Source organism: Rattus norvegicus, chromosome 15, assembly GCF_021556685.1.
Source record: "Rattus norvegicus strain SHRSP/BbbUtx chromosome 15, alternate assembly SHRSP_T2T, whole genome shotgun sequence".
Lineage (NCBI taxonomy): Eukaryota > Metazoa > Chordata > Mammalia > Rodentia > Muridae > Rattus > Rattus norvegicus.
In genome coordinates, this window is record NC_141548.1 from 75,231,027 (window position 1) to 75,246,166 (window position 15,140).

At 34.5% G+C, this 15,140-nt stretch overlaps 1 protein-coding gene across 12 annotated transcripts in view; it reads right to left on the reverse strand.

The window, feature by feature from the left end:
- Pcdh9 (protocadherin 9) overlaps positions 1–15,140 on the reverse strand; it is an 899,165-nt gene that overhangs the window by 174,117 nt on the left and 709,908 nt on the right.

Consider the following 15,140-nt stretch of genomic DNA (forward strand, 5'->3'; position numbering starts at 1 on the left):
TACTTCTGCATGCTTTTGTGTCAATTAACGACATCATAGGATACATTGTCACAGCAAAGAGAAAAGCATGAACCCAATCAAACTCGAAAACTTGTAGGATTTCCCAAATCTATAGAAATGGTGAGCGCTCTATAGCAGCTTAGAGAAGGGATGTTTGACTCTAACACAGTGCTTCATCTTACTGCACAAGGACTCAGTGCCCACAGAATAGAGAAACACATTTGTTGTTAGTCGTACAGACTGTCTGGATACAAGATTAGCAAATATCTGGCAGTTTTGCTAAAAGAGACCATATGTGTGACACACAGTTGCTGGCACATAGTTGAGGCACAAACTATGTTAATTATTTCCTTACGCTCCTGCTGTCTCTGTGACTTGAAAGTAACTTCTGGGAAAAATATATGTTTCCTTAAAAGGATTTCTATCATAATAGTTTACTATATACTATTCAATTCATGAAAAAAAAGAATTTCTAAAAACGTGCATGCTCACTTGCTATATAGGTTGGAGAATATGTTCATCCTGGATCCACTATCTGCAGGTATAGATTTGCAGTGCTCATGAATGAGCCAATCCCCTTTCCTTTGGCTATTTCTCTGTGCTCTCTGCTATTCTCAGCACGTTTTCTTTTGTTTCTTATTTGCCTTCAGTTCTACTTAGCGGTGTGTCCTCAAAACGGTCTCATCCACAGCGACTAAATCTCAGATCCTCACAGACGCTGTATAGCCACGTGCCTAAACAAAGGGGCTTTGGACCTGCCTTTCACTAATGAGCTGCAAGCATTTGCGCAGCCTAAGTGTGGTGCCTTTCATTAGCAGCTCTACTTTTCCCCCCATTGTTCTCTCCTCTGCCTGTGAAGGCCAGCTTCTTAGTTCACCTCTAATTCTCTTCTCTGACGGAGCTCATGCCTTCTGTGTCCACCACTTACCTTTCATTGTACTTCTAGTGAACTAGGATTTTCTCCTGCTTTCGGTTCAATCCTGTTTCACCTCGTCTCAACTTTCTATCACCCTCATTACCTTTCCACTTGCTATCATAAACGTCATATCTGAAAACTGTATATCATGATATAGTTTGAGATTAGAATATAGTGATGTAATATCTACTTTCATTCCGTCGCTCCAAACCCTCCCATGTATACCCTGTGTTACTGCTCTAGTTCAAATTCACAGTTTCTTCGGTTTTAACTTCCATGCTTGTGTGTGCATATGATAAACACACACACACACACACACACACACACACACACACACACACACACTATAACATTCTTAGTCTCTACTAAGTTACTTGAATGTATATATTTTTTGTGATATATATATACATATATATGTATATAAATTTGGATTTGCTAACATCCACTTATTTGCTAACTCTTTGAAAACCACTAAGTTAGAAGTTGGATAACAGTTTTTTTCCTACATTGACTTAAAAGTCAAGAATGTATGTTTTTATTATTATTGTCTTTTTGTTCATACTTTAGATCCTGACAGCAGTTTCTCCTCCCTATACTCCTCCAGCTCCCACCTTACCTCCTCTCTACCCCAAATCCACGCCTCCATTTCCCTTTAAAAAAAAAGAAAAGGCCTCCAAGAGATATCAAATGAACGTGGCACAGTTACAGTGAGACTAGACACAAATCCTCAGACCAAGGCAGAGCAAAGCAACCCAGGAGGAGGAAAAGGGCCCCCAATGTAGGAAAACCTCTCACAGACAGCTCCCAGTTCTACTGTTTGCATTAATTGCCCACTACAATAAATAAGATTGACATCACAAATGATGGATGTCTTCAGGATAAAAATCTTCAAAGTCATTGTGAAGAAAGGAAAGTTTAATATTTATTTTGTATTATTGATATTGATTTAATCCCCAATTCATCTACTTAAGAGCTGCAAGCATTTGTTCAACATAGGTGTGGGGCTTAATGCCTATATTAAACACATCTTCTAATGTAAAGAACCTACAGACATAACGAATTAAATTAGCAGCTATCATGTTACTAAGTAACTAATTATTGCTCCTTTCTCCATGAGTTGTTATTCAATAAAAAACATTATACTATGAGTAATGCAACAATTTAATTTAATCATTCTAATTTAACAATTCAACAGCCCTGTTTAATCTGCTTTAGCCATCAGGAGGCATGTACACAGGGACTTTTAACATAAAAGGAATAATGAAGTGTATACATACACGGGTCAGTGTGTGCATGTGAGTGGGCATATATTGCGTGCATGTGTACACATGTATGCATATGTGAAGAAAATGATCTATATTGCATATTTTATCAGGAAATATTTTATAAAGAGCATGTGCTCTCTCATCAATATGCTTAAAATGTTAAGTACATGGCTCTGGCAATCAGTATATAAAACCTCATCTATACAACTGAGTAATCATAGCACAATTAAAAGGAGTACAGTGAATATTTAATGAGATCATTCATATTTAAGTACATAATTATAGATATTCAATTTCGAGGTATTTATTTTATGTGCTTGCATGTATATCTGCATATGTCAAGTGGATATATGTCCACAGAGGCCGGAAAAATGTGAAAAATCCTCTCAAACTATAGGTACCGATAGTTGTTAACAGCCATGTGGTTGCAGAAGTTGTACTCTGGTCCCTGTAAGAGCCCCTTAGCGATCTTGCCAACCACATAGAAAGCATTCTTTAATCATAGTATCTGTTTACTATCTATGATGTGGTTATGACTTTTGCTTACATCCAGTCTGTGACTTAAGATGATCTGTGAGCCAGCCTTAGATATCATAGCAAACAAATGCAATCAATATCACACATTTAAATTATTTCAAATTATTAGCACATGTTAAATGGCTTTGCTCATCTACTGTTTGGTCTATAATCTGAAAAGCAATGGTAAAATAATTATAATTTCTACCAAATGACATTGATGAAAATAAAGGTAACTAATGCTTAGCACGAAATGCTTTCTATAAAATATTATCTTTAGTAAAAATCATATGGCATACTTCCATGTATATTTTATAAGTATCATACTATAATATGTATGAAAAACTAATTTCAAGGCTTATATTCAGTGATAAAATCACTTTGTCTACTTATTGTCTTAAGTTATAAAAACTTAGCTTACTTTGCATAAATTCATAATTCTTTCTATGATGACCTTACATGATTATGCGATTTTACAGAAGGGTTATTATGAGTAACTATATATTATCATTTAAAACATCTGTGTTGTTAAATCCATTTCAACAGCACAGTTCAGTGTTCAATTATTCAAAGTTAATTGCATATCTAATTACAAATGTTCTGTCTCTGAAAGAGTAATTGACAATCATAATCCGCCTCCTCCTACTCGATCTCCCAAATTAAGCGAAATCTGAAAATCTTTTCTTCTGTATAAGGTTTGAACGATATCCAAAGCGAAAGCTATTAGCAAAGACAGTTCACAAAATATTGTATCAAAATCACAAGTCATTCTGAGGAACATATACACACGAACAAGTAAAACAAAACAGAACCACAAAGCTATTGTGTTAAAGAACCCATTTTGCTAACAAGAAGCTAGAAATTCTATGGCTTGACCACGTTTATCTACTTGCAGATAAAGGGAGAATTTATTGCTTTGTAATGTACATGGCTACAAGCAGTAATGAAGGTCAAGCTATATCCAAGGCAGCAATGATATTAATACCACACTTGACTAGAGATAAACAAATGCAGAATGATCCTTGAACAGTGTGCTAGATTCTTTTTGTAGTTTAAACTTTTCCTTTTTATTTTTGATAGTTTGTGTTCAAATCCTATACTCCTTATACCAGTGCACAATATCCACCATGCAGAGAAAGCACAGACTCGCAGGTCTCTTTGGGGTACAATTCCCCTCATGTTTTACTACTCAGGAGTGAGTTGTATTGAAATACTGAGTTTATGAAATACTTGTAGTAAAGTGAATGATAACGTACATTCCAATTCTCATAATGGCCTTAGAGGAAAACCATGGCTTATCACAGGGTGACTGACACATTAGAGCCTCCACTCCAGCAGGTTCTGAATGCAGAAAATGCAATTTCTTAAAAGAGTTATGGGCTAGAAACACCAGAGATGGACAAAGGAATGGCACTTTGACAGTATCATCATAATCGAAATTATTTATTTTTTCTCCTTATCTTTTAATCCATTATATATTAGACTACTTCTGTCTACTCTTGAGTATATTGCAGTAACTGGAGATTTTAGACTAAATAACTTTCTTAATACTGAACAAAGTTAATTTCAAACTGCAGCCAATATAGATGCATATACAAATACATATAGGCTTGTGATAACAATTGTTAAAAAGGGCTCATGAATTTGATGGCCTACAGGGCAAGAGTTTATGGAAGGATATGAAGGGCAGAAAGGAAAGGGAGAAATACTGTAATTCAAACACAACATCAAACATAACCACTAACAACCAAAACGGCCAACATCTTGAGATCAATAATGTAAAATGAAGTTAACAGTTTATGGCGAAAATAAAAATAAAATAAAATGCGAAAGGATGGCCCATGTTATTTATCTAAGGACACTTCCCTTCTGACTCTTTGCTTCTGACTCCCCTGAATGCCAGTGCTCATTATCTTCCAGACGCTTAGTTCAGGTAGAATTCCTGGATAGTATAGAGGTTCTCTACGATTTTAAGGGTAATGTAATCAACATGACTGGTGATAGAAAAATTATTATTTGAAACTCATGTGGTAAATCTATAGAATCAGTAATTTATTTAAAGCCATTAATTCATCTGAAACATAGAGAAGTGTGCAGCTGTGTCTGTGTATCTATTTTGAAACTGTTCCTTGAATTCTCTTAATGGGGAAACTTTACAGAACAGTGTCTGTTGGCTTCATTTGAAATTTTTCTTACAGGAATAATTAGATACCAGCAAAGGAATTGTAGGATTGAATAAACTAGAGTCAAAAAAAGAAGAGTATATCTATACAATCAATTATAAAAGTAGGAAAAATGGAAGAGGAAAATCTATAAAGTTAAATTTCTTTATTGCTTCTAAACCCTCATCAAAACCAATAGTCTGAAGTGTGTGTGTGTGTGTGTGTGTGTGTGTGTGTGTTGGGGTGATTTCATACTATTTATCTGAGTAGTTTAGAAAGCCCATAGCATAGATTTAAGCACTAGAAATCTGAATAACTTGTGTATATTCATGTTTGTGTATACATGTAACCAGAAAACAGTCATGGTACTCATAAACACCCCCTTCATTTGAATGAATTTGGCTTTGGTTTATGTATTGTATGGAGAGAATTAGAAGTATCAGGTAATATTTTATCTTCATAATATACCCTATGTTGGAGACAGAAACGTAAATTCCTATTTCTCTACAGTATTTGCACATGCGATTTAAGCAGGATTTGTGATAAAATTCAATTATTTAAATAGGTTTTCTGACACTGACATTGTGAAAGTCACTTGCCAATAGTCATATAGTGAGAGGACTCCATTTTCTTAATGCACAACTAGGTCTGGCCACGGAGACAATCTTCAAGGGTGAAGGATCTATTAACATGTGTCTTTAGATCCAAACTCTGTTCCTGGTATTGTCCTTGGATTCTCTTAACTCTGTTTCCTTTTCTGTGGAGCTGTTAAGTGAAAGATTCTGTTACTTTTAGTTGTTGGTAAAATCACATAGAATGGCATAAGTTCACTACTGTTTTGTGAAAGAAAGTTCAAAGTATTGGCTACACATTGACTAAAGGATTCCTAGATACATACATGCAACCTTCATAGATCCGCCATTGCACTGTGTGTGAAATGTGTCTGCAATTTGTGCTGTTTACGTGGTCACAAAATCAATTTTGAAACACTGATCTCTGTCACTTGGAAAAAAAATCCATTCTGCCGGAAAGTGAAATAGAAAGGCAGATGATGGATTTGAAGGTATCCAGTCGTGACAGTTAAACAGTGTTCTTGAAAAGTTGAATTATGGCTTGGGGAGAACTTGAAGCTACTTTCATTTTCTGGTTCCGCACTCACCCCAGGCTGCCCCGACTTTTCTCTTGTTGATTTCTAAACACAATATCCTGCCATTAAAGTATTTCCAACGATAAAGGATCAAACTATAGTGTTAATTGTAGGGTTAATAATTGCATCACCTGCTACTGTCTGTAAACTTTAGCCTTAAAGGATGAAGAATCTAATTTTGCAGTTGTCTCATGAAGTAAAGACAGTTCTTGAAATTAGAAAATGTACCAATTATAAAATAATATATTGATCTGCTAAAAGTAAATGATTACCTTTCACAAGTTTTACTGTGCCTTTACCGTGGACATATAACAAGCAGAAGAGTCGTAATTCATCCTTATCAACCCTGAGTTTTGGACTTCGCATATTGGAGGAAAAATTTAACTGAAATATTTAGAGAATGATTATAGGATGTCAAAATGTATGAACTAAGTTCACAATGAGTGCAATATATACCCACACTCAGTTCATATGTTTGCACATTTGTGCATATATGACATGCAGTCAGTAGTCAGAATTTTGCCTAGGTACATACTATATAAGTTTTAAAATTATATGTATATAATTTTATATATAATTATTATATTTATATATATATTATATAATAATTATCAAATTATATGTATAATATATATAGTATATATAATATTATTTTGCCCTTATGGACATTTTGCCTTATATATTAATTAGGCCTATGAAATGATTGCTGCACCCTTAACAAGTTGATATGCTAATATACATTTTTGTCATTTTCCCCAAATTTTGTCAATTTCCATTTTATAAAATGTTGGGACCACATGCAAAAGAAGCAAAGTGGCTTCTCTTATAAAAAAATTATAATAGTTCAAAGTACGTAAAAAGCAAAAGATATATCTACATATAATATACTATAATATGAAAATTCATGTTTAAATATCCTTAAAAGTTATGTAAATATGTAGTACTCTATAAAAGTATGTACTGTAGATTTGTTTCATGAATCAAAAATGAGGAATAATAAATAATTTCAATTTACAAATGGTCCAAATGAAAGATCTTACTAATAAACTATGTAGTAATGTTTTAAAAAAATAATTAAAAGAACTATTCACCTCTGAATGATGAGATATGGCTTGAAGACAAAAATCTGCGATCGTTTTAGTGAATTCCAGGAACACACCATTTATATTATCACTAGCCTCTTTTGAGTTCAAATGGGAAGTTGTTCGGTTTGATTTATTAAAAAGGAAAAGAGTGAATAATGAAACCCATAATAAAATAAAGCAGCGCACTAAGGAGCCCTCTACGAAAAACAAAGGTGTCCCTTCCAGGAGAGACTCCGGAATGCTTCTCCATGCTGTGGGGATGTCAGTATGAGAGCTCTATCAAACAGGTGAGAGGTGTGAAACAGAAGCAAAGCAGAGCCGATGTAGAGCCACAATGGCCAAGAGTTTCCCATGAGCTTACTGTTTTAAACCGTGATGATGTAAGGGCTGAGTTATACTATAACCAAGTACTGACACTGAGCATCAGTGGCAAGCATTCCTCAGATAAAAAAGAAAGTCAAATTTAAAGTGGAGGAAACAGTTTGTGAGAATTTTATTGAGTAGCGGAATGCCAGGGTGAAGAGGTGGAAGAGGGGGGAGGGAGGGGTAGCGTCCTCATAGAAGCAGAGGGAGGGTGGATGAGAGAGGGAGAACCTGGAAAGGGGATAGCATTTGAAATGTAAATACATAAGATAACCATTTTTTTTTAAAAAGAACGCCTGGAAGTGAAAAAAATAAAAAAGAACAGTTGTTTGGTTTAAGTAAAAACTGTTTCCCAGGGACTCTCTTCCCTGCAGTTCTTGGTTTGAAATCGCCTAGTTAAAGGTTTTATCAAAGACAGACATGTTTGTCATACTAGGCAATGAACTAGAGTATTCTATCTTTTGACATTGATACTGGAACTTTCTCAGTAGACTCATGTCATCTAATATTATGTCATCATCAATACACATTATATTAGAGTTATAGATCAAAAATTTGAAAATGAGTATCTGTTTCTCACAAAGATGAAATAAGGTTTAGTTCACCACTTATTTCACATATCTAATAAACCATACACAACATAAAAAAGGAAGAATCAAGATAATAGCTAATACCTAGAGAGATGTTCAATCAGGGACAGTCTTTCTCCAAGAGAGAGAGATTCAGCATCTCAAGCCTCACATGATGAAATCTGTCCTAATCAACCTGATTTTCTAATTAAGTTTCAACCCATTAATTGATAACTGAGAATCAAATGAATTCCCTTGGAAAACAAATGCCAGAGATACCACTAAGCATGAATAAATACATGATTAAGCACAGTGATAAATCATGAGGGATAATCGTGTGACACCTATATAAATATCAAACAGAGTACCTGGAGAATATTTTGAAAGTTTCAGTAATTGTCATTGAAAAGAAGTTGCATATTTGATAATTGTATAAAATTCTTATAATAAAATCAATACAATATAGATAGAGAACTAATTTATGGAAACACATACACACACATATATGTATATAAATGTATGTGTACATTTATCAGGGAGAATTTAATGTGTGAATTTTATGATAGTTCAATCTATGAGATGGATCATGTACTTCTAAAGAGAAGTGTGTGTGATTGATACAACAAGGCCACAATTTACTTGTTCTTTGCAAAAGAACATCTGTTGCTATTAACGCTCCTGAAACTTTCAGTCTTAGTCTTTCATCAAAGGGCTCAAGAGAGTAGTTTTCATCCAGCTCCTATGGTTGCTTTCTCAGTAGGCGAAAGTGCTAAGTGCTGTCTTACTGGAAGGCTCTATTTGATGACATTTTCAATGTTTCTTCTTGTAGCTATCTATCTTCCAGGTTGTCACCAGGTGGTTACTTGACAACTACCTTACCAACGCCACAAAAATGTGAAATAATCTTTAAGATGAAGTGTATTAGGTTTAGCAGAATCTTTCAACGTTTACATTTAGGTTACTCCTGCGCTACATGGTTTTGTTTTCAGTTTTATCTAGCCAACCTGAGAGTTTAAATTGATTTTAACAAGTGAAGTAGTCATAGATAGTGTCTTAAATATATTTGTCAATCTCTAAATCTCTAACTTGCTCGACTGCTACTTAACAAATAAACCAACACACATAAAGCTTAGAAGAGCTTCAAACTCTCTCTGTCTCTGTCTCTGTCTCTGTCTCTGTCTCTGTCTCTGTCTCTGTCTCTCTCTCTCTCTCTCACACACACACACACACACACACACACACACACACTAACTGATACACTCACATTCACAGAAACCAAACTATAAATAAAGCTAGGACATCTGACCTAACTAAGCTTTTCTCTTGTAGGTAAAAAGTAAAGTCTGAATAAAATTATTTCTTTGGTCAGAACCTTCTGTGACATTTCTTTGCCCTGCATGTGGGTTCCTGCTTCAGGGTAGACTCTAAAGAGCCACAGCTTGTCTCTTAAGGTAGCCTACAGATTCTTCAGGCTAATTATCTTCATGAGTAGGAAAGAGATATTCTCCCACTTTGTGGCGTCAATTTTACAGATTTCCTCTTAGCTTCTTTTCAACAGCTACTTAAACCTGAAACTAAACCTCATTAAATACTTACTGAGTCCTAGAAAACAGACCTTCCTTACGCCTTTTTGTTCATGTTCTGTTTAAGAAAAATAAACTTGACCGAGACTAAAATATATGGATTTTGTTTGATGACTCCATATATTTTTTTCTTAGACACTTTGTAAGGATTATTTGGTTAACAGCACTATACAAGAGTTAATGAGAACCTGGCTTTAAAGATAAATCCTGCATGGAAATGAACAGGTTTGTAAAAAGGAAGACAGGGACAAACACACACACACACACACACACACACACACACACACACACACACACACCAAGAGAGAGAGAGAGAGAGAGAGAGAGAGAGAGAGAGAACACATATGTTTAGTGAATGAATATTTTATAAAAACCTACGTTTAATAGAAAACACACAGAGAAAGCAAAAACATATGGGAGATTGCTTGTAGGTATCAAGGTCCAGTGATTGAAGTATGAGTGTCTCCTTTAACTGCTCTATCCTTAAAGATGCCCAGAACCACAACGAGTTTGGGAGTTATTTACAAGTTGGTATTGTTATTAATGATTTCCTTAATTTCTAAATACGTAAGATTTTTATTCTAAGTGCCATTTCATGAAAATACAATTCTTTTTGTTTCATTCTTAATTCTTTATTTGTGTCATGATTATATTATAAAATATTTTTATCGTATTTTCATGATAGTTGTTTATTTTCTGGTTTCTCCTCCTAAAGCCATCTATGCTTTCCACACAATACAGCAATTTCTGTGCGTTAAGCTGATTTTATATGGTCAGAGTGTATACCAGCATCTACCAACCTTCCCTCTACACCCCAAGATCATAATGAATCGCTTATATATCCAAGACTTAACTCATATGCACATGGATTTTCCTGGCCCCAAGTGTGGATTTTCTAATTGACATATATGATCTAATATAGATTAATGAAATAGCAGAGTATAAAGAAAAGACTGTGCATGTGAAGCTCCTTTCAAAATCACACTGAGGGCAGAATTTCTTACGCTCTCTTATCTAGTTTTATATCACTTTATAAAAAATATGCAGTAGTAGCTGTCTTCTTATTCAATCATATACATTTATGGTCAAAGTCTCTCAGAATATAGTAAAGTCTTTAAAGAATCTATGGGCTTTTTCATCTATAGCAGCATACATTTATTTTTTGAAATTAACAGCTAAGGAAATGTTGTCCATCTTTATATAGTTGCCATTAAGTAAGTCTTCAGTAATTATCCAGGCAATACTTGTTTATAAATAGACAAAATAAAACAGTGATGAATACATGGTTAGATGCTTTGCAAGTAGTGTTAGAAGGAAACATGACACTAGGCTAGTAACAGAGCAAGCTGTCAAGAAAGATAGATGGCTTTGCTGGTCATGCTATAAATAACCACCAGGTGCCACTCAGAGCTGGTGAAAGCCTCATTCTGAATGACAGTCATTGATCGGTTGCAAGACTAAGATACAGCCTTCTGCGACACTGCAGAGGAGAAAAGGTTATGTTTCACGTTTAAGCTTTGAATAATAAGGTCATGATCAAATTAAATGAGTTTCTCTGGAGAACACATGAAACATACACAAATTAATACAACAAATTAGATAGATGGTTACAAAGAAAAGGTGAGGAGGTCAAACTAAGGGCAATCCTGGAACTCAGTCCTTCTGAATGCTTTATTAATGAAGTGAAAATTCCGCCTCATTAAAAATAGTATAAAAATTTGTTCTCACCACTTTTTCGATGACCCTACAACAACTTAGACTAAAATATATTTTAGTCTAATATATATATTTAGTCTAAATATATATTTCCCTGATAACGATAGGCTTACTAGAATAATTTTTATGTAAAAAATCAAAATACTGTGAAGATAATAAGTTACAGGTATTCATACATCTGTTTATAAATCTCAAGGAGATTTTGTGTTTATAATTTAGAGGGAAAGTCTAGCTAACATATGACAAATATGTTATATTTGACTTTGTTTATTAGGCATAAACACCTTCACTAGGTCTCATCTCAACCTCATTTTTAAGTCTTGCAAGTTACAATAATTCTATGTTAACTAACCACTGAAACAAAAAATAACAAATGAAAACTAATTAATGACACATTCTGTCTGCAAGAATAGATACTCCACGATGAATCTAGTACACCAAAGAACAATGTCATCAAAGCCACTTACCCAGTAAAAGTGTGTTTATTTCCAAGGTGGTAGACCTCGAGAAACACATAAGCTCCAACTTTAAGGGCACACTTATTAATTAACTGGTAATAACTTTCAAAGTACATAGAGATTTCATAACGTGGTATTCTCATCGTAGATAACACTTACACTGGCAACTAACTACCAAGCATAACAGGTAGTGAACATGAGTGTAAAGGAGATTAGTTTTTCTTTGTAAATAAAAAAAGATGGAAAAAAGAAATTGTAATAACTGTCTAAAATTAACTATCTATGAAAAATTAAAAGATTCTTATTTTCACAGTAAGCAACTTAAAATCATGTCTGTGTGGTGAGGTACATGGTCATGCTTATTGGACTACATGTGTATATATCATCAGTTTAATCTATCTATCTATTATCTACCTATCTATCATCTATCTATCTATTAGTTATCTATCTATCTATCATCTATCTGTCTGTCTACAACCTAACATCTGTCTATTTTGAGCGTCTACACTTTCCATTCTTACTCTTCTACATCTGTCAACAACTATAGAGTAAGTAAAAAATCATAGGGTTTTTCGCCTTTAAGGAAGCTACATTTAAAAAAAAGTGTATAGTAATGTTTTAAATTTTATATGATGTCAGCTATGGGGAGTATTTTACATTTTATAGGAAGACTGATCAGGTTTCATTCACCCATCATAGAAAAGTTAACTAATGAATATATCAGCGTAAATTATGGTAAACCTAGAGAGACTTATACTTAATAAAAGAAAAATCTTTTTTTCAAATAAAAGCTTCCTGAAGTTACAATAGAAATGATAATTACTATCATTAGTGTATTGTATGCAGGTCCATATGCATAGGAGTAATCATGACACTGGATTTATTATGAGGTGAGAGGACATATTTACGATAGAGTTTTATTCCCTCCACAAGAACGAACATTTCAGGCGATTGAACTCAGCTTAATGGGTTTACACAGCAAGAGTCATCCCACTGGTCCTCAGAAACAATGCATTTCTATATTGCACCTAGCCAGATATAAGAAGACTAATAGGAAAGAGAATTGAAATATTGTAAGAACCAGAAGAAGGGGTTGGGTTCTGGAACTCTACCTTGTAGAAAGCATACAGATTCTGGACCCTTAAACTCTCAGTAGTTGATAAAACTTGCAAAAGTGTGGTCATTCGTCTCATCAATACTTGGGATTTATATGAAGGCCGTGTCTGGTGGTATATAAAGAAACATTTTCTACAGTAGTATAACCATGTGTGAGGTGCCCTTAGTCCATGCTCCCTTCTGCAACTATTCCATGATTCATTCTGTGGTAGGAAGCTCCATTGAAAGCCATTGAGACATCAGACAAAGTAAAACTAAACAAAAGAAATAAACGTGAAAGAAGATAGATGATTCTGAAAAGCAGAGAATTGATGGTGATGTGAAGATGGGGGATGGGGGTAAAGAGGGTAAGTGCAATAAAATATGTTATATAAGGTGCACACATCAATGTATGATATTGTCATAGACATACTTAGTATGGGTTTAAGCAATCATTATATATATATTTACTGCCTCTTTTAAAATGTCTTCTTAAAAAGAGTTTGTTATTTTACATTGTGTTTATGGGTGCATCTGTACGTGAATAAGTGCATATGGATGCCAGTATCTGCATAGTCCAGAGTTCAGAGATACCTGAATCAACTGAAAGAGGAACAATCTCTAACCATATAAAGATATGCTCAAAATAACTGGAAATTAAAATACAAGATGGAGGAAGGGAGAATAGAAGAAAGGAGAAAAGCAAAACTAAAGAATGACTTAAATATATGGGAAAATTCAATTCTTATAAATATCAAATATAGGTTATAAGATGTTAAGAGTTGCTCATTATTCTCTTTAAACAACAGTAATCATGATTAAAAAGTAAAATGAAATTCCAAAATCTGTTGGCAAACAAGGGCAGTTAGTCTTTCACTGATGGTGTTCTGACTTCCAGTCTATTTTGGTCCTGAAAACCTAGCTTTAAAAAAAAATTATCCAGCTATGTTACAGGAAGTCATTGAGACAGTGGCACTTGGAGAAACTCTATGGGGACATGATACTTGTCTGCTTGGAGAAAACTTTGTAAGATAAAGCACTGAGACCTCCTAAGTACTTTCGTCTATTATAATGTGGTCAGTAGAGACGCTCTTTTCATACCTGATTGAGAGGTTGGAGTCTTACTCAGGTAATATTGGAATAATATACCTTGAAAATAGACATTTCATCCATACTTTCTTTCTGAACACATCCCTGACTCACTGGCGATCGGTGAGAGAGACTTTCCTTTTTGAAACAGTCCATTCTGAAAACATAGGTCTGCTTACTTTGAGGTTGTCCTTGCCACTCTTCCCACTCTGATGGCTGCACTGCCTGTCTCAGCACCAAAGTCTGTGTCACACAGAGTGCCATCTTTGGATTGGTGCCATGGTGGAGGAGTTTTTGTTTGTGGTTAAGGAAACAGAATGTAAAATCAGATTGATGATGTGTCTGACATATTGAATTTCCCTGGGGGAAGTTACTCCTCAGCCATTACTCCTCAGCTCCCTGACTCATCTTCCTCTTCTATAAATCCAGGATGATGCTCAGTTGTTTGCATCCACTGAAGAGATTACATGGCTTATTGTTTAAATGGTTTAAAATGGTTCCTGACTGAGACAATGTTAAATGTTCTTCTTTCTATTGTAACATTTAGTTAGCAATTTGAAATACTGTAATGTTTTCATTTACTCCTCCAACTAAGTTGTTGTTGAGTTAGTTACTTACGCTGAACATATATCCAAAACACAAGTCTTCGTTTACCAAGCAAATGCAATCATGTTTGAACACCTTATATCAACTACAACTAAGTAAATTTTGTTTAATTCAAACTATTTCAGTCTATGTCTACTCTCTCTGTAAATAATACTCCATACCTCTTATCTCATTTTCTCCTTTTCATTTCTGACTCCTCAGAGACCCTGGAATATTTCTGTTGGCTAATTATTTTGTGGAATGTTATTTTGCACTACTGTATTTATTTTCACTTCCTGTTTCACATGCCAAGTCATCAGGACGATTAATTACTTCAAGAATGGCTAGCACTTGCAAGCTTTTCAGTGCCATGCATTTTAAAACAGTAATGGTGGGATAAACAAATAGTCTATCCATTACCTTGCATGAGTACATTCCTTGTGGTACTTGATGCGGGATTATGCACATTAGTTATGAAGCCAGCAGCTTGGAGCACAATGTCAATGATTCCTCAGTGAGCTACAATTATATCCTTGTACCAACAATTAAGTATTTGTCCTGTATTTAATAGTGAACATGGCCTCATATCAC